Genomic DNA, 20,432 nt, shown 5'->3' with positions numbered 1-20,432 from the left:
GGTATTCCTTGCTTAAGATAATCCAGAAATCACTATGAATCCACAGCCAGACACCAGACATTAGGGCAGTTCACACATCCTGAACCCCTGGAGTGAGAACCATTAAAACCTTAAATCATGGCCCAAGTACACACCGTAAAGCGTCCTCCACTCTTCCCCAGTGAAGCCTGCAGCCGCTTAAAAGGATGAGCGTGTGAAGAAGAGATGACACATCTGCAGAAGGTTACAGGTGTTGGCTCTAAATTGACACTAATCTAGGGGACACGGACGACACTCTGGTTGAATGGTTAGCTTGGGGCTTACAGAAGGACACTTGATAAATAACCTCGGTCTAAATTTAGCTCAAGACCCATGCAGTGCTTAGTTCCCTATTTTCTGCATGAATAATTGGAATAAATATACTCGGAACTGGCATAATTCCCACAATGACCCCGACTATGGTATGCTAGGTAAACCAAAAGTAATAGTGAGAGCATTTGTGAGGGAAACAGCACAGTTTGGTGTTACCATAAAAGACATCAAAGATGCAAAGTGGTGAAGCCAAATGGTACTTCTAGATTGACCCTGAGTTACTATAAATGTGATCGAGCTGTGATTACAGACGTCGTGAACCTGCACCTAGACCGGACGCAGAGATTGACTTGGCACATGCTTTTTCAGCCCTAAGCAACCAGTCCACCTGCACCTGCGGGAGACCGCGTATACCCTACTGGCCACCAGGCCCCAGCCATGACGACTCCCCTCTGCTGACCTAGTCCAGACTGTTGATTAAATCGTGTTAATAGCAACAGGAAATACCCAGTAGCCTAGACGCCTTGGTGTCGGAATGAGAATGATAAAACCCAAGAAATTCAGAAGCATGGCTCCTTAGTGAAGCTAGTAGGGATGGAGTGATCTTGGCCATCGAGGTTATAGCCTCTAAAGTGAAAGAGAGTCCCAGCACTTAGACTGACTATACATGCAATAAAGAAGAGACGCAATACTTTGCCTAAAGGAATAAAGAGACGTCAGCTCTTCTTAGAAGACAAAATAGCTGATGCAGCAACCCTGAGGCACAAAACAGCATGGCTTGTCCTAGGGATGGAGGGGACACCAGGGTGACCACAGCATGGGAAGCAGAAAGAGCGTGATAAGGTTGAAGGGATAGATCACAGGGCCTCAGGGAAGATTTTGGATTTGGTCTTAAGTGCAACTGAAGAGTTTTAAGCTGGAGTAAGTGTGAGAAGGACAACTGTGATCTGATTTATGTTTGAACACAATGAAACTGGCTGCAATGTGAAGGATTTGGGAAGGGAAAATTAGAGGCATCAATTTGACAGAGGAAGAAAGGGAAATAATTGTGGAGTTCCGGGTGCTGACCTATTCACTGACAAATTGTATCTCTGTACTGTTACCATTAAAGTCTCAAGATCCCTTTGACTGCTTCCAAGCAAGCTGCCATAAGCCACTTTTTACCAAAAGCAAATGGAATGACAGCTTTTGACCAACTTTCCAACGTACAGGCTGTGAGAGAAAGTGCTGGTATTAAAGATTAATAATAGTTCTTTTTTTGGCGTAAAAAATAATAAGAAATCCCAATATAAAAGATCAATAGGATTATCTTACCTCCCCCTGGAATGCAAGTGTACACCCCACTTTGGAGAAAACTGGCTTAGAGGGATATTCAGTGGTATGGAGTTAATGAAAAGTTTAGAAAAATTGAACAGAAGTGGGTTTCATTTCCAAAGCTCCTGGGAAAAGTCCAGAAGCCCTGGGGAAACTGAGTAATAAACTCCCTTCTATAAGCATCCTAAGTATTCCCCAGATCCTCAGAGTTTAGAGGACAAAACAAAAAGCTCTGCTTTCCGTCTCCATTTTTTTCCATGTCTACCTCTGTCTCTTCCCCAAATCTATACCAAACCAGCCACAGAGTGAAACACTCAGCTAACAAGCCTGTGGGCATCAGACCTGCACTTGAGGGTCAAACGCACACAACTGCCACCCTTGCAGTTATCCACGTGATGGGCAAGAGTGGTGGACTGTCCACTGGGCTTGAGAACTGATAAAGTACTTCACGTGAACAGCGCCTAATCATCACGCGAGGTACGATCATCTCACTTTCTGCAGATTAGGAAATCGAGGCTCAGAGGACTGAAGTGAATGGTCAAAGGTCATTACGTCATCCAGTACCTATTTGGGAATGTCGGTTAATTGATAATACTTTGTCTTCTTATTACTAAAAAAGTAATATCAAAAGTGCGTCTGGTAGCAGTCAGTATAAATCCAAGCCAGTATTGGTTTGATGACCAGCCTACCATCACACAGAAATGAACTTCAGGGATTCGGATGGGAACTGACCCTTTTACTTTTCTGGAGCACCATTCACATTCTACAAGAGCTTTTGATAGAATCAGAAGTTTTTCATTGTCTTTGTTAGCAGCGTCTAGGCATTCACCCACATTCTCCATTTTTTTTCACTTAAAAAGGACAGAATATCAGAGTCCTATCTGGTTCTCAGACAAATGTTGGGAACAGCATTGCATAGTAGCTCCAAAGGCAAAACGCAAAGACACCAGACACCGGAAAGTGTGGTGGGCAGCATGGGGAGGGGCATACAGACCAATGCAGACACTGGTTGGCCCTGCGACCTCACCAGCTTTTTCCTCTCCCTGAGCCCCATTATCCTCAACCGTACAGAGGGGAAAATGAGACACGTAATCTAACACTGACGTCAGGATTACATGAAATGGAAAGGCAGCATCACACGGAGGTTGAGGCAGTGGGCTTCGGAAAGAAGTTACCTGGGTTTCTCTCTGAGTCTCTCTTACTAGCTGAGTGGTCCTGGGCTGATCACTTAACCTCTCATTTAAGTTCCTTCCTTTGTACGATGGGCAATGGCAGTGCTTACCCTTAAGGACCTAGTGAGGATTATGTGAGTTGGCACGTGAAGACTCACTGTAGCGCCTAACCTGTTGCTAATGTTCGGTGTCAGCTCTGATGACACTGACGATGGTCATGATCATGGACAAGAGTAAGGGCTACCAAGGGCCCAGAACACGGAAGAAGCTCTAGACAGGAGCCACCCTTCCCACAATTCAATGATCCACATCTGTGGTCCCCCTTTACGACGAAGACTCCAGTCCAAGCTAAAACATCAGCCCACATACACAGAATTGTGGACATTCACACAGAAACCAGAGCCCTCTCGAGTCTGCTCAGTATCTAAGACAATAATCTGACTTGCTTACCTTCTTCCAGGTCCATCGATGACTAACCATTTCATCTCAAACTTTTCCAAAAATAATCCAACTACTTTGTTCTTTTGTTGTGAGATGGTTAGATTCAATGCTTTTATCATAAAGTTTTGTCCTAAATAATCAAACACTCCAGGAGCTAAAACATCACCAGGCACTTTTATAGGTTTTGATGATGAGTGAGAAAGGTCTGTCCAGACAGAACCATGAAAAATCACTATTACGTTAAACACACTTGCTTTCATACGTCACCCACTAATATCAAGGGGAGAAGGGATTGACAGCTCCATGTAATGTGATTTAAGCATCCCAGAGCCTGTGGGCTTCGCCATGAAACATAAATTTCTTGCCACTTTTAGGTTAGCTTTTCATGTTGTCATATTTTCAACGAAATAGTTACATCAAACAATAATATTTCGCACACACACATACACCTCCTTCCCTCTCTAGTGTATTTATGTTCACATGCTTGGAAGAGCTAACAGTCCATTACTGCATCCAACCAGTAACACTGGAACCGGGGCTGTACTTGGATCTGTAATAAGTCACACAAAGAGAGCAGTGCTCTTAATAGTGGGACCTAAACACGACAGTATAAATATATATTTGTTTTCTGAAAAAAATTATATAGAAATAGATGTAGATAGATATCGGTCTGTCTTGGTTAATATCAAAAGATTCCTGTTTTTCTCTTCTTTCTGTATGTTTTCTTATATTTATGTTTTTTTTTACATACCTTCCTTGCTTTGCAGAAATATATGTAATCAGGTTAGGAACATGACAAACCAACATAATGAAGAGCAGTGGTTCTCAGATCCAGTCACCTGGGTGGCACCCTGTCTGAACACCGATTCCTGTCCTGACTCCAGAAAATCCTGGGTCAGTGGGTCTGGGATGAAACCTGAGAATCTGCATTTCCAACCAGTTGCCAAGTGACGCTGATGCCGCTGTTCAAGGGACCACATCAGAGAGCCTGTGATGTGGAAGAGCCATCACCAGACTTACCTGGAGCCTCAGAACCAGGGTTCTGTTCCTAGCTCTGCTGTGTGAACTGAGGCATGGTGTCTACCTCTCTGGATCACAGCTCGTCAGTGGTGAATGAGGAGTCTGCACAGGACGAACGTTGAGATCTCTTCCAACACCGATGACCCATGACCGCTATGCTCTCCTGGCCGCCTCTGTCCCAGGAGGGCTCCACACCCACCTGGGTGCCACTCCCCCATCCCGCTCAGGAGTTTCTCTCTTTGACTCAGTCTCCAGCAGTGGTGTGCAAAGGTTTTCTAAGTAGCAAGGGCAGCTAAATACATCTATTTCTATTTCCTACTTCTAAAAGGTGAAATGCTTCCCCATTCTTTATCTACTCTTCCCATGCTTAGTAGAAAGAGAGGGTACACTGCAGACTTGGTTTGGAGTGAACAGCCTTCATGGTGCCTGTCATCATAGAAAGGCTGACATAATAATAACAACAGCAATTAACATTCGTTGAACACTTGCTGTGATAGGGTCTTTACACGGGTCATCATTTAATCCTCACAATAGCCCCACGCGGTAAGCCATCGCTGTCGTGCTCATTTTAGGCAGGAGAAAACATACTCAGAATAATCTTTCAACACACCCATAGTCCATCATGGAACTAGGATCAGAGCTGGGATGAAAAATCAATTTTGTTTGATTCCAGATCTTGGGCTCTTGGCCGTGGTCACAGTTAAAATGTATCACCAGTTCTACCCCAGAGTCAGGGTGGAGGTGAGGTTTCAGCAAAGGATCAGGTTAAGGGGTGAGGTGGGAGGGGGTGAGGGTAGAAATCCACTGGGCGCAGCAAACCATCTAAGCCGGGAGGACCAGGGCCAACACCAGCACAACTCAAGAACGGGAGAAGAGCCCGTGGACGTGGCAGGGCTTGTGACTCAAGAAAGGATCTAAAACAGAGTGGAGATGCGTAAATGTAGAACTGAATCACTTTGCTGTACAGCAGAAACTAACACAACATTGCAAATCAACTACACTCCAATAAAAATTTTGTTAAAAAAGTGAGAGAGAAAGACGCTGAAATCCTGGCGGACTCAGAACACGGAAGCCATGAAAGCAGCTCAAAGTCAAACCCAGAGCAGCAAATGGGCAACTGAGAAGATGTCAGCACCGGGAATCAGGTGGAGCTCGCCCAGGGCGGCTCCTGGAATGAGACTTCACAGTGGAGACCTGACGTGTCTGCAGAAGCCATTCTCCACCCTAGAGCTGGACCCCAGGGTGTCCCTCCTCCAGGTCATACGTGGGCAACAAAATAAACGCTGGGAGGAGAGAGCACAGGAATCCACAGATGTTATGCTAATTCTCCAGGGATCGTGCCCATTTAAAACGCCAGAGAAAACTGCCTCAATTCTTAAATTACTTAATATGAAAATCATTTTAATTGCACTAACAAACAGAATAAAGTAGGACATTATTACTTCAGACGATTCAAAATGACTCATTAGACACCCGCCCATCCCCAGGGCCCCTGACACACTGCCAACCCCATCCAAAGCACTAACCCTCTGCCTCAAGGCCTTCGACAGTCGCTCCAGAGTTTCTGTCTACGAAGGGCCATCCTGTCTGAACTGCATTTGCCTCCCCTTGTAGGACGGTACATCCACGGGGGGCGACTCGAAGTGAATTTCCATGGCAAATACAGCATTTCTCATTTTTAATGTTGGGCCCATTATGTTTGGAGGACGGAGGAGACCACAGGGCTATCCCTGGACCCTGTGCATCTCACACCCTTTACATTCTCAGCAGGCGTTCCATTCCAGGGGCTGTGAAGATGCCGTCAGAAAACGGGTCACCTCCCAGCCCTTCCAAGGGGCTCCAGACACATAATGCTGACAGGCACGTAAATAAATAGCTACATTAGAAAGAACTGCATGAGTAATTTCTCTCCCAAAAGACTCCCATGAAGTTGTCCCCATTTCATTAAACCATAACTGTAAACATTTCTGCAACGTTTACAATGTGTTCCCGATTACATATATTAGCTAATTAAATTATGACAACTACACTACAATATTACTAATTCCATTTTACAGATGAGAAAACTGAGGCGTAGAGAAGTGACTCGCCCACAGCTGCACCAAGCAAAGAGCAGAAACAAGAAGCAACCCCGGCAGCCTGGCTCACGCCCAAGGTCCCACGGCACACACTCCCACACACTCCTTTCTATGTCTTTGTATCATCTTCCATTTCCTTCCTCAGTGTATTATAGTTTGCAGAGTACAGGCCTTTCACCTCCATGGTTAAGTTTATTCCTATTTATTTTATTCTTTCTGATGTGATTTTAAATGGGATTTTTTATTGCTCTTTCTTGTAGAACATTATTAGTGTCTACAACAGCAAAAGATTTCTGCATATAAATCTTGCATTCTACAACTTTGAATAAATTAATGCATTTATTCAAATAGTTTTTTGGTTTATTTTCTATATATACTATTATGTCATCTGCAAATAGTGAGTTTTACTACTTCCCTTCCAACTTGGGTGCCTTTTCGTTTTCTTCTCTGATGGCTGCAGCTAGGACTTCCAATAATATGTTAAATAGAAGTGGCAAGAGGGTTGGGGCTTCCCTGGTGGCGCAGCGGTTGAGAGTCCGCCTGCCGATGCAGGGGACGCGGGTTCGTGCCCCGGTCCGGGAAGATCCCACGTGCCGCGGAGCGGCTGGGCCCGTGAGCCGTGGCCGCTGAGCCTGCGCGTCCGGAGCCTGTGCTCCGCAACGGGAGAGGCCACAGCGGTGGGAGGCCCGCGTACCGCAAAAAAAAAAAAAAAAAAAAAAAAGATAATCAGCAAGGACCTATGTGTACCAAGAAGTTCTATCGCCAACCTGTAAAAACCTGTGTGGGGAAAGATTCCAGAGATGAGCAGATGTATGTCCACGTATAACTGAAAACTTCTGGACGCTTACAGCACACGCGACGTTGTATATCACTGTTACTCCAATGAAAAATAAAAACTAATGGAATTTAAAAAACGATAAGGAGACACCAGCTGTTGGGTGTTCGCCCTGGCACATTCCGCTCTAAGTGACAACCACCAAACAGGACACGCCCTCAGGCTCTGATCGCCTGGGTAACCAGAGATGGGCAGGAGGTAATCCTGCCGCCCTGTGGCCATTTCCCGCAATAGCAACCTGAAGACGACTGCTTATGAGCACTTCATATATTCACCAGGACTGCCGGGCTCTCAATGATACCTGCCATCCAAAAATGTCCAGGGTTAAGTAATCGAAAATAATTAAAAACAGGGCAGACTATCCAGAAGACATCGTCAACTAGTAAATACTACCCAGACTGTTTAAAAGAAAAAGAAAGCACATGAAAAGATGCTCAATATTTTGAATTACTAGAGACACGCATATCAAAACTAGAATGAGGTGTCACTTTGCCCCAGTCTGAATGGCCATCATCAAAAGGTCTACAAAATATAAATGGTGGAGAAGGCATGGAAAAAGGGAACCTTCCTATGGTGCTGGTGGGATGGAAATGGTAAAAGCCAGTATAGAGCATAGTATGGAGATGTCTTTACAAGGTAAAAACAGAGATATCATATGATCCAGCAGTCCGGCGCCTAAGAGTACATACACCAAAATCCAGAAAGGGAAAAAAAGCATGCACCCAAACGTGCACTGCAGCACCATGTACAACAGCCAAGACCTGGAAGCAGCCCAAATGTCCATCGAGACGTGAATGGATAAAGAAGTGGTACATGTAGGCAATGGAGTATGAATCAACCATGTAAATGAATGAAATAATGCCAACTGCAGGAACCTAGATAAACCCAGAGATAATCATACTAAGTGACATAAGTCAGAATTAGAAAGACAAGTGTCATATGACATCACTTACAGGTGGAATCTAACAATTTACACCAAGGAACTAACTGACAAAACAAAAATATCTCACAGACTTCAAAAACAAACTTATGGTTACCAAAGGGGACAGATGTGTGGAAGCCATAACGCAGCTAGTTGGGATTACATATTACATGGAAAACAGATGATCAACAAGGACTGAGGTGTACCGGGGGGGTCCACCCAACACTCTGTAATAACCTATACGGGAAAGGACTCTGATGGTGAACAGACACATGCTTATGTAGACACTAAACACCTTCTCTGCCCTGACAACACACACACCATTGGGCATCACTGTTCTTCAATAAAAAATAAAAACTGAACTGAAAAGAGGCCAAGAGGTGATGAGACGCCAGCCTCTCAGTGCTTGTTCTGGCACATTCCGCCCCAATCTGCAGCCCCAAAACGCCACATCCGCTAAGGCTCTGCTTGCCAGTGACCATAACTGGGCTCCAAGAAATCCTGCCTCCTTGCGGCCGTTTCTTGAAACAGCAACTTTGAAAAGATTGCTCATGCGGACTTAATACTCACAAGGACTGCAGGGCTGTAAAAGACACCAGCCCTCAAAAAATTTCCAGGGGTAAGTAGTCAAAAAAAATTTTTTTTAAAGAAGGGAAGACGTTCATGAAGATGCTATCAAAAGATAATTACTGCTCACACTGTTTAAAAAAACAAAAAGCACATGAAATGATGCTCAATATCATGAATTATTAGAGTCATGAAAATCAAAACTACAAGGAGGTATCACCTCACAGCAGTCATAATGGCCATTTTCAAAATATCTACAAACAATAAATGCTGGAGTGGGTGAGGCGAAAAGCGGAGCATCCTGTGTTTCAGGTGGGATGTAAATGGTAACAGCCAACACAGGGAACAAAAGGGAAGTGCCTTTAAAAGGTAAAAATACAGCTGCCGTATGATCTGGGAGTCCCAATCCTAAGAGCATATCCAGAGAAAAAGAGAATTCCAAGTGAAACATGCACACAAATGTGCACTACAGCACCACTTACAATAGCGAAGACCTGGAAGCAACCCCAATGCCCATCACCAGATGAACGGATTAAGGAGAACTGGTACATGCACACAAGGAATAGTACTCCCGCATGACAAAGGAGGAAATAATGCCATCTGCAGGAACACAGATGGAACTAGACATATTCACAGTAAGTGAAGTAAGTCAGAATCAGAAAGACAAGTATCATATGATATCACTTATAGATGGAATCTAACAATTCACAACCATGAGCTAACTGACAAAACAGAAAAAGTCTCACAGGCTTAAACAATAAACTTACGGTTGCCAAAGAGGAAAGACGTGGGGAAATGTAAATTAAGTGGCTGGGATTAACAGACACAGACTATTACGTATGATTTCGATAATCAGCAGGGACCTAAGTATACCACGGTAGGTCTGCTCAACACTCTGGAATAACCCATAAGGAAGGAGACTCTAAAGATGAGTAGATGTATGTCTACACATAAATGAAAAAGATTCTGGGCACCTACAAAACACAGAACATTGTAAAGCACTGTTACTGCCCCCAAAATAAAAATTTTAAAAAAAGAAGTGAGGAGACAGAAGCTTTGGTTGTTTGTTCTGCCACATTTCACTCTAATTTATAACCCCAAAACACGAACCAGAGTTGGTCTTGGAAGAAATCCTGCCGCCTTGTGGCCGTTTCCTGCAACAGCAGCTTTCAAATTATCGGTAATGGGGACTTCATATTCACACGCACTGCTGGGCTGTGAAAGATACCAGCCCTCAAAAACTTTCTGGGGATAAGTATTCTAAAAAAAAAAAAAAAACCAAAATAGGGTAGAGTTTCATGAAGACAATATCAACAGGTAAATACTACGCACACTGTTAAAAAAAAAGCCCATGAAATGATTCACAAATAATTAAACACATGCAAATCAACACTACAACGAAGTATCACCTCACAGCAGTCAGAATGGCCATTATCAAAGTGTCTACAAGCAATAAATGCTGGATTGGGTTGGAGAAAAAGGGACCCTTCTATATTGCAGGTGGGATGTAAATGTTAACAGCCACTGTAGAGAATATGGAAGTGCCTTTAACAGGTAAATATACAGCTACCATATGATCCAGCAGTCCCACTCCTAAGAGTACATTCAGAGAAAATCAGAATTTGACAGAAAACCTGCACCCAAATGTGAACTTCAGCACCACTTACAATAGCCAAGACCTTGAAGCAACCAAAATATCCATCGACAGGTGAATGGATCAAGAAGCGGTACAAGCACACAACCGACTGTTACTCGGGACTGACAGTGAATGAAACAATGCCATTTGCAGGAGCACAGACAAACCCAGAGATAATCATACTAAGTTAGATCAGAATCCGAAAGAAAAGTACCATATAATACCACTTATAGGTGGAATCTGAAAATTCACACCAATGAACTAACTGACAAAATAGAAAACGTCTCACAGACTTAGAAAACAAAAACTTATGCTTACCAAAGGGGAAAGATGTGGGAAAGGGATAAATTAGGAGGCTGGGATTAACAAATACAAACTATTACGTATAAATTCGATAATCAGCCGGGACCTAAGTATACCAAGGCAGGTCTGCTCAACACTCTGGAATAACTTACAAGGGAAAGAATACAAAAATGAATAGATATATTTGGATGTATAAGTGAAAAAAATCTGTACACCTACGAAACACAGAACATTGCATACTGCTGTTACTCAAAGAAAAAATAAACCTTAAATTAGAAAAAAAAAAACAACAAGTGATGAGATACGAGCTTTTGGGTGTTTGTTCTGGCATATTCCACACTCATGTACAATCCAGGAACCCGACTTCCACAATGGCTCTGGTTGCCTGGATAACCAGAGTTGGTCTTGGAGGAAATGCTGCCGCCCTGTGGCCCTTTGCCGCAACAGCAACTTTAAAACTATTGCTTATGGGGACTTAATATTCACAAGCACTGTTGGGCTATAAAAGATACCACCCCTCAAAAAATTTCTGGGGATAAGTATCCTTAAAAAAAAAAAAAACCTAAAAATCGCAGACTTTCATGAAGACAATATCAACAGGTAAATACTACTCAAAATGTTTTTTTTAAAAAGCGCATGAAATAATGCTCACCATCACGATATATTAGAGACATGTAACTCAAAACTACAACAAGGTATATCACCTGCACCAGTCAGAACAGCCATCATCAAAAAGTTTACAAACCATAAATGCTGGACAGGGCTTAGAGAAAAGGGAACCCTCCTGTGCTTCTGGTGGGATCTAAGGTGGTAACAGCCTCTATAGAGAACAGTATGGAGGTGACTTGAAAAGATAAAGACAGAGCTACTATAGGATATAGCAGTCCCACTCCCGAGCATATATCAGGAGAAAACCAGAACCGGAACAGATACATGCACTAAACATGCACTGCAGCACCACTGACCATAGCCAAGACTGGAAGCAACCAAAATGGCCACTGGATAAAGAAGAAAAGGTACATGTTCACAATGAAGTATTACTCAGAAATGAAAAAGAATTAAAGAATGCCATTTGCAGCAATAGAGATGGACCTAGAGATGATCATACTGAGTGAAGTAAGTCAGAAAGAGAAAGACACATATCATGATACCACTTATAGGTGGAAGTTAAAAACTGACACCAATGAACTAATTTACAAGAAAGAAACAGGAACTTTCCTGGTGGTCCAATGGTTAAGAATCCGAGCTTCCACTACAGGGGGCGCAGCTTTGATCCTAGTGTTGGGAGGACTAATATCCTGCATGCCGCACAGTGCAGCCAAAAAAAGAGAGAGAGAGGGAGAGAGAGAGAAAGAGACTCGCAGACTTAGGAAAGAAACTTATGGCTACCCAACGGGAGAGGTCGGGGGAAGGGACAAATTAGGATGTTGGGGAAAACCTATATACACCAATATATATAAAACAGATAATCAATAGAAACTACTGTATAACACAGGGAAGTCTACTCAACACTCTCTAATAACCTATATGGAAAAAGAATCCGAAGGTGAATAGACATATGAATACATATAACTGAACAAGATTCTGTACGCCTACAAGCACAATACTGTAAATCAACTCTAATAAAAAGTAAAAATTAACAAAAAACAAGAAGTAATGAGACACAGGATTTGGGGTGTTGGTTCCGGCACAGTGCACACTAATGTAAAACCCAGGAACCCGCTTCCACATGGCAGTGCTTACCCGAGTAGCCAGAGTGCAGCATGAATAAATCCTACCACCTGTGGCCATTTCCACAACAGCAACTTTAAAACATGTGCTTGTGGGCACTTAATATCAGCAAGGACTGCTAGGGTGCAAATGACACCTGCCCTCAAAAAAATGTCCTGTGGTAGGTATTAAAAAAAGAATTCAAAATGGTAAGACTTTCAAAAAGCCAACTTCAACTGTAACTTTTTCTCACACTTTAAAAAAAAAACATGAAAAGATGCTCAACATCTCAAATTATTTGAGACATGCAAATCAAAACTATGAGGTATCACCTATCTCCAGTCAGAATGGCCATCATCAAAAAGTCTACAAACAATACATACCGGAGGGGGTGTGGAGAAAAGGGAACCCCCCCTATGCTGTTGGTGGGATGTAAAATGCTAAGAGCACCACAGAGAACAATACGGAGATGCCTGCAAAAAGCAAAAACAGAATTCTGCCACTCGCAACAATGTGGATGGGCCTGGAATAGTTATACCTAGTGAAGTAAGTTAGAGAAAGACAAATGCTCTATGTTTTCACTTCTATGTGGAATCTAAAAAATGCAGAAATAGACTCACAGAGAACAAATTAGTGGTTACCGGTGGGGCGAGTGAAGGGCGGAGGGAGAGACAGCAGTTTGTTTCTCCTAATCCAGTACCCCTATGTATAAAATAAACAAACAAGGATATATCATACAACACAGGGAAATATAGCCATTATTTTGTAATAACTTTAACTGTGATCTATAAAAATATTAAATCCATATGTTGTTCCCCTGAGACTAATGTAACATTGTAAATCAACTATACTTCAATTTAAATAATCCATAGGGTGGCTGAGTGGATTTTTAAAAGTACAATTATATACTGTGTACAAAATATTTATGTTAACTTTAAATCCATATATAGGATAAAACTGGATGATTGGAAAAAAGATATTCCATGCAAATGATACTTGCCTGACTAGTCTATTATCAGGCAAAAAAGACTTTAGGACAAACCTCTCAAAGAAAAGGTTATCATAAATGATAAAGGGATTAATTCATCAATCAATTATGACAATTATAAATATGTATGTATCCAGCATTGGAGCCTCTAAACATATAAAGAAAATATTAACACATATGAAGCTGAAAATGTGCAGAAATTAAATAATGGTAAGAAACATCAATACCCAACTTTCAACACTGTATAGCTCATCCGGACAGAATATTAATCAGGAAACACTGAACATGAACACACACTTGATATCAAGTGAAACTAACAGACATATAGTACATTCCACTCAACAGCAGCAAATTTCCATTCTTCTTAAGGACACAGAACATTTCCTGCAATAGGTCAAATATTAAGCCGCGAAACTAGTCTTCAAAAATCCAAGAAGACTGAAATCATATCAAGTATCATTTCCAACCACAACGGTACGAAACTGAAATTCAACATTAAGAAGAATAAATGAACATTTATCAAATAAGTAACACACCAGATTAGCAGAACAAAGGATAAAACATATGATCATATTCATACCTCCAGCAAAAGCATTTGGCAAATTCAACAAAATTCAACATTTGAATTATGATAAAAACTCGTGAGACTTCCCTGGTGGCGCAGTGGCTAAGAATCCATCTGCCAATGCAGGGGACACGGGTTCAATCCCTGGTCTGGGAAGATCCCACATGCCACCGAGCAACTAAGCCACAACTACTGAGCCTGCGCTCTAGAGCCCACGAGCCGCAACTACTGAGCCCGTGTGCCACAACTACTGAAGCCCAAACTCCCTACAGCCCATGCACCACAACTACTGAGCCCACATGCCCCAACTACTGAAGCCTGCATGCTCTAGGGCCTGCAGGCTGCAATTACCGAGCACGCATGCTGCAGCTACTGAAGCCCGCACGCCTAGAGTCCATGCTCCACAACAAGAAGCCACCGCAATAAGCCTATGCACCGCAACGAAGAGTAGCCCCCGCTCGCCGCAACCAGAGAAAGCCCAAGCGCAGCAACAAAGACCCAACACAGCCAAAAATAAATTTCAAAAATTAAAAAAAAAACTCTCAACAAAGTGAATATAGAGGCAACATACCTTTTTATAATAAAGGAAAGGGACTTCCCTGGCAGCCCAGTGGTTAGAAATTCGCAATTCCACTGCAGAGGGTGCTGGTCCAATCCGTGGTCCAGGAACTAGGATCCCGCATGCTGCGTGGTATGGCCTAAAAAAAAAAATAAATAAATAAATACATATATATATACATACATACATACATACATAAAATAAAGGGTATAAATGACAAAAGCAGACCTAACATCATACTTAACAGTGAAAAGCTGAAAGCATTTCCTCTAAGAACAGGAACAAGACAAGGATGCCCAGTCTCACCACTTTTATTCAACACGGTATTAGTAGTTGTAGCCACAGCAAAAAAAAACAATAAAAATACAAAATAGGATCTAATTTGTAAAGGAAGTAAAACTGTCACTGTTTGCAGATGACATGATAATATGTAGAGAAAACCCTAAAGACCTCACCAACAAATTATTAGCATAAATAAACTCAGTAAATTTGAAGTATACATATTTTTTTCATTAATTTTTATTGGAGTACAGCTGCTTTATAATGTTGTGTTAGTTTCTTCTGTACAGCAAAGTGAATCAGCTCTATGTATACATATATCCCCTCTTTTTTGGATTTCCTTCCCACTTAAGTCACCACAGAGCACCAAATAGAGTTCCCTGTGCTCTATAGTAGGTTCCCATTAGTTATGTATTTTATACATAGTATCATTAGTGTATATATGTCAATCCCAATCTCCCAATTCTTTCCACGCCCCCTTCCTCCCTTGGTGTCCATGTTTGTTCTCCACGTCTGTGTCTCTATTTCTGTTTTCCAAATAAGATCAATTATAACATTTTTCTAGATTCCACATATATATGTCAATATACGATATTTGCTTTTTTCCTTCTGACTTAACTTCACTCTGTATGACATTCTCTAGGTCCATCCATGTCTCTACAAATGACCCAATTTCATTCCTTTTTATGGCTGACGAATATTCCATTGTATATATGTACCACATCTTCTTTATCCATTCATCCGTCGATGGACACTTAGGTTGGTTCCATGTCCTGGCTATTGTGAATAGTGCTGCAATGAACACTGGGGTGCATGTGTCTTTTTGAATTATGGTTTTCTCTGCGTATATGCCCAGTAGTGGGATTGCTGTGTCATATGGCAGTTCTATTTTTAGTTTTTTAAGGAACATCCATACTGTTCTCCATAGTAACTGTATCAATTTACATTCCCACCAACAGTGCAGGAGGGTTCCCTTTTCTCCACACCCTCTCCAGCATTTACTGTTTCTAGATTTTTTTATGATGGCCATTCTGATGGGTGAGAGGTGATACCTCATTGTAGTTTTGATTTGCATTTGTCTAATAATTAGTGATGTTGAGCATCTTTTCATGTGTTTGTTGGCCATCTGTATGTCTTCTTTGGAGAAATATCTATTTAGGTCTTCTGCCCATTTTTTTATTGGGTTGTTTTTTTGATATTGAGCTGCATGAGCTGTTTGTATATTTTGGGGATTAATCCTTTGTCGGCTGCTTCATTTGCAAATATTTTCTCCCATTCTGAGGATTATCCTTTCATCTTGTTTATGGTTTCCTCTGCTGTGCAAAAGCTTTTAAGTTTAATGAGGTCCCATTTGTTAATTTTATTTTCATTTAAGTATACAAAATTAATATACAGAAATCTGTTATTTTTCTCTGCACTAATAAACTAACAGAGAAGTTAAGAAAAAAATTTATGATTGTACCAAAAATAATAAAATACCTAGGAATAAATTTAACCACAGAGTTATATCCTGAAAAGTATAAGACACCAATGAAGGAAACTGAAGATGACACAAATAAATGAAAAGATACCCCATGCTCCTGGATCAGAGGAATTAATCTTTTTAAAATAACCATATTACTCAAAGCAATCTACAGATTTAAAGAAATCCCTATCAAAATACCCATGGTATTGTTCACAAACAGAAGAAATAATCCCAAAATAAACACAGAACCACAAAATACCCACATTGCAAATGCAATCCTGAGAAAAAAGACCAAAGCTGGAGGTAGCATGCTCCCTGACTACAAAGCTACGACAATCACAAAAACAGACACACAGATCAATGGAATAGAAGAGAGACCCCAGAAAAAAACCCACACACTTATGATGAATAAATCTACTACAAAGGAAGCAAGAATATACAATGGAGAAAAGACAGTCTCTTCAATAAGTGGTGCTGGGAATACTGGACAGCTACATGTAAAATAATTAATTTAAAACATTTCCTCACACCAGACAGAAATATAAATTCAAAATATATTAAGGAGGGGCTTCACTGGTGGTGTAGTGGATAAGAATCCACCTGCCAATGCAGGGGACACGGGCTCGATCCCTGCTCCAGGAAAATCCCACGTGCCACGGAGCAGCTAAGCCCGTGTGCCACAACTACTGAAGCCCACATGCCTAGAGCCCGTGCCCTGCAACGAGAAGCCACCTCAATGAGAAGCCCGCACATCGCAACGAAGAGTAGCCCCTGCTCGCCACAACTAGACAAAGCCCACGCACAGCAACGAAGACCCAATGCAGCCAAAAATAAATAAATAAATTTTTTAAAAAATGTATTAAGGACCTAAATGTAATACACCAAACCATAAAACTTCTAGGAGAGAACACAGGCAGAACACTCTTTAACATAAATTGTAGCAATATTATTTTTGGATCTGGACTCTAAGGCAAAAGAAATAAAAGCAAAAATAAACTAATGGGCACTAAATGAACTTAAGAGCTTTTGCACATCAATGAAAACCATCAACAAAATCAAAAATCAAAGTGCAAAATGGAAGAAAATATTTGTAAATGATATGACTGATGAAAGGTTAATACCCAAAATATATAAATGGTTCATACAATTCAATATCACTCACACAAAAAAAGAACACCACAATCAATAATGGTGATAAGGCATGAATAGACATCTTTCCAAAGAAGACATACAGATAGCTAAAAGGCAGATGAAAAGATGCTCAACATCACTAATTATTAGACAAATGCAAATCAAAACTACAATGAGAGATCAACCTCACACCTGTCAAAGGAGCTCTCATCAAAATGTCTACAAATACCAAATTTGGGGGAGGATATGGAGAAAAGTGAACCCTTCTACACTGTGGGTAGGATTGTAAATTGTTGCAGGCACTATGGAATAGAGGATGGAGCTTTCTCAAAAAACTAAAAATACAACTACCATATGATCTGTCAACAACCCTCCTGGGTACCTATCCAGGAAAAAAATGAAAACACTAATTCAAAAAGATACATAAACCCCAATGTTCATAGCAGCACTGCTGACAATGGCCAAGATATGAAAGCAAACGAAATGCCCATGAACAGACAAATGGATAAAGAAGATATGGTACATATGTACAGTGGAATATCACACAGCCATAAAAAGTATGAAATTCTGCCATCTGCAGCAATGTGGATGGACCTCGAGAATATTATGCTTAATGAAGTAAGTCAGAGAAAGACACTGTGTGACATCATTTATATGTGGAATCTAACAATAATACAAATGAATGTACATGCAAAACAGAAACAGACTCACAGATCTATAAACAAACTAGTGGTTACCAGTGGGACAGGTAAGGGGGGAGGGGCAAATTAGGGGTATAGGATTAAGAGGTACAAACTACTATGTATAAAATAGATAAGCAACAAAGATATATTGTAGAGGACAGGGAATTATAGCCATTATCCTGTAAAAAATTTTTAATCAAGTGTAAACTGTAAAATATCCTGGATCACTATACTATACACCTGAAGCTGATATATTGTAAATAAACTATAATTTTAATAAATAAATAAAATAAGGGCTTCGCTGGTGGCGCACTGGTTGAGAGTCCGCCTGCCGATGTAGGCGACACGGGTTCATGCCCCGGTCCGGGAAGATCCCACATGCCGCGGAGCAGCTGGGCCCGTGAGCCATGGCCACTGAGCCTGTGCGTCCGGAGCCTGTGATCCGCAACGGGAGAGGCCACAACAGTGAGAGGCCCGCGTACCACAAAAATAAAATAAAATAAAAATAAAAACAATTGGGTAGAGGATCTGAATACTCTTTTTGAGGAAATAAAACAGATAAAAGGCACATGGAAACATGCTCAACATCACTAATCATCAGGGAAATGCAAATCAAAACCACAAAATGATATCACCTTACAGTTGTCAGAATGGCCATCCTAAAAATGACAACAATTAAGAGGTGCTGCTGAGGATGTGGAGAAAAGAGCGCTCACCTGCACTGCTGCTAAGGATGTAAATCGGCGCTGCCACTATTGAAAACATTACGGAGGGCTGTGAAAACATAAAAAAATAAAACTACCATACGACTTCACAATTCCAATTTTGGTTATTTATCCAAAGAAAACAAAACAAAGCAAAAAACTAATTTAAAGAGATATATGCACCCCTATGCTCATTGCAACATAACTTACAATAGCCAATAATATGATAGCAACTTAAATGTTCAATGATAGAAAAATGGATAAAAAGTGATATTGATATATATATATACATATGTACACATACATATGAATATACACATAACACACATACACAGATATACATACATATACATATAGATACAGACACACAGATACTGATACATACATTCATATGCACATAGATACATATGTATGTGTAGATATGGGTATACAAATATATATATATAGTTATATATTACTCAGCAATAAAAAGATGAAGTCTTTCCATTTGTGACAACATGGATAGACTTAGAGAGTATTATGCTAAGTGAAGTAAGTCACATAGAGAAAGACAAATACCACATGATCTCGCTTATACGTGTAATCTAAAAACAAAACAAACACAACAAAACCAGGCTTACAGACACAGTGAACAAACTGGTGGCCGCAAAAGGGGAGGTGAGTGGGTCTCGCACAAGACAGGTAAAGGGGTATAAGAGGTACAAAATTCCAGTTATATGATAAAAATTGACAAGAATTTAATATACAGCAAAAAGAATATGGTTCATGATATTGCAGTAACTGTGGATGGGTACAGACTGTTACTAGACTCATAAAGATGATCGTTTTGTAATATACTTAAATGCTGAATCATTATGTTGTACGTCTGAAACTAACATAATAGTGTACGTCAAATATTCTTCAATTAAAAAAAAAAAGAAAGGAAGAAAAAGAGTGCATGCCCTGACAGCACTTCACCTGAGCCATTTCTCGGCAGTGTGCTTGTAATGCACGGCCTTGAGGAATGAGGTAATGTCTCTCCCTCAGACAAACAGGAAGCTTGCTAACCTCTCATTTTAAAAGCAGTGGAGTCCTCAAACTCAGCGCTCCTCAGTGTAACATAACCGAGTACATGCATAGCACCCAACTGGACCCCTCTGTGTCATCACAGGGGCAACTGGGGTGTGGGGGAGGGGAACCAACTGGACCCCTCTGTGTCATCGCAGGGGCAACTGGGGTGTGGGGGAGGGGAACCAATACAGTATTACGTTCATGTTTGCTGTGCCATAAGTAATAAAATCTTTTGTCTCTGAAAAAAACTCAATCAAAGAACCTACCTTTACAACTAAAGGAACTAGAAAAAGAACAAACTAAGCCCAATGTTGGCAGAATGAAGTAAATAATAAGGATTAGAGCAGTTATAAAACTAACAGAAGGACCTACTTTATAGCATAGGAAATTACTCAATATTCTGTAGTGATCTATATGGGAAAAGAATCTAAAAAAGAGTGGCTATATGTATAACTGATTCACTTTACACCTGAAACTAACAGAACATTGTAAATCAGCTATACTACAATAAAAATAGAGTAATAGAGACTACAAAAATAGTAGAAAAATAAATTATATTGAGTTTTTTTGGAAAAGATAAACAAAACTGACAAACTGTTAGCTAGAACAACTAAGAAAAAGAGAATGAATGAATAATAAATAAAACAAACACATACATATAAAGGCATTACAATGATGCTACAGAAATACAAAGGACAATCAGAGACTACTATTAACAA

At 40.8% G+C, this 20,432-nt stretch overlaps 1 long non-coding RNA gene across 1 annotated transcript in view; it reads right to left on the bottom strand.

The window, feature by feature from the left end:
• The window catches only part of LOC132531064 (uncharacterized), a 371,620-nt gene extending 352,885 nt beyond the window's left edge, over positions 1 to 18,735 (bottom strand). Inside the window, exons 1-2 of the long non-coding RNA XR_009544003.1 lie at positions 18,676 to 18,735; positions 14,414 to 14,540 (exon numbers count right to left, since the gene is read on the bottom strand). This is a non-coding gene — a long non-coding RNA (uncharacterized LOC132531064). The remainder of the gene's footprint in view (positions 1 to 14,413; positions 14,541 to 18,675) is intronic.
• Between the last annotated feature and the right edge of the window lie 1,697 nt (positions 18,736 to 20,432).

This window comes from Lagenorhynchus albirostris, chromosome 13 (genome assembly GCF_949774975.1).
Source record: "Lagenorhynchus albirostris chromosome 13, mLagAlb1.1, whole genome shotgun sequence".
In the NCBI taxonomy this organism is placed as follows: Eukaryota; Metazoa; Chordata; class Mammalia; order Artiodactyla; family Delphinidae; genus Lagenorhynchus; species Lagenorhynchus albirostris.
This window is presented reverse-complemented; position numbering and strand designations above follow the sequence as displayed.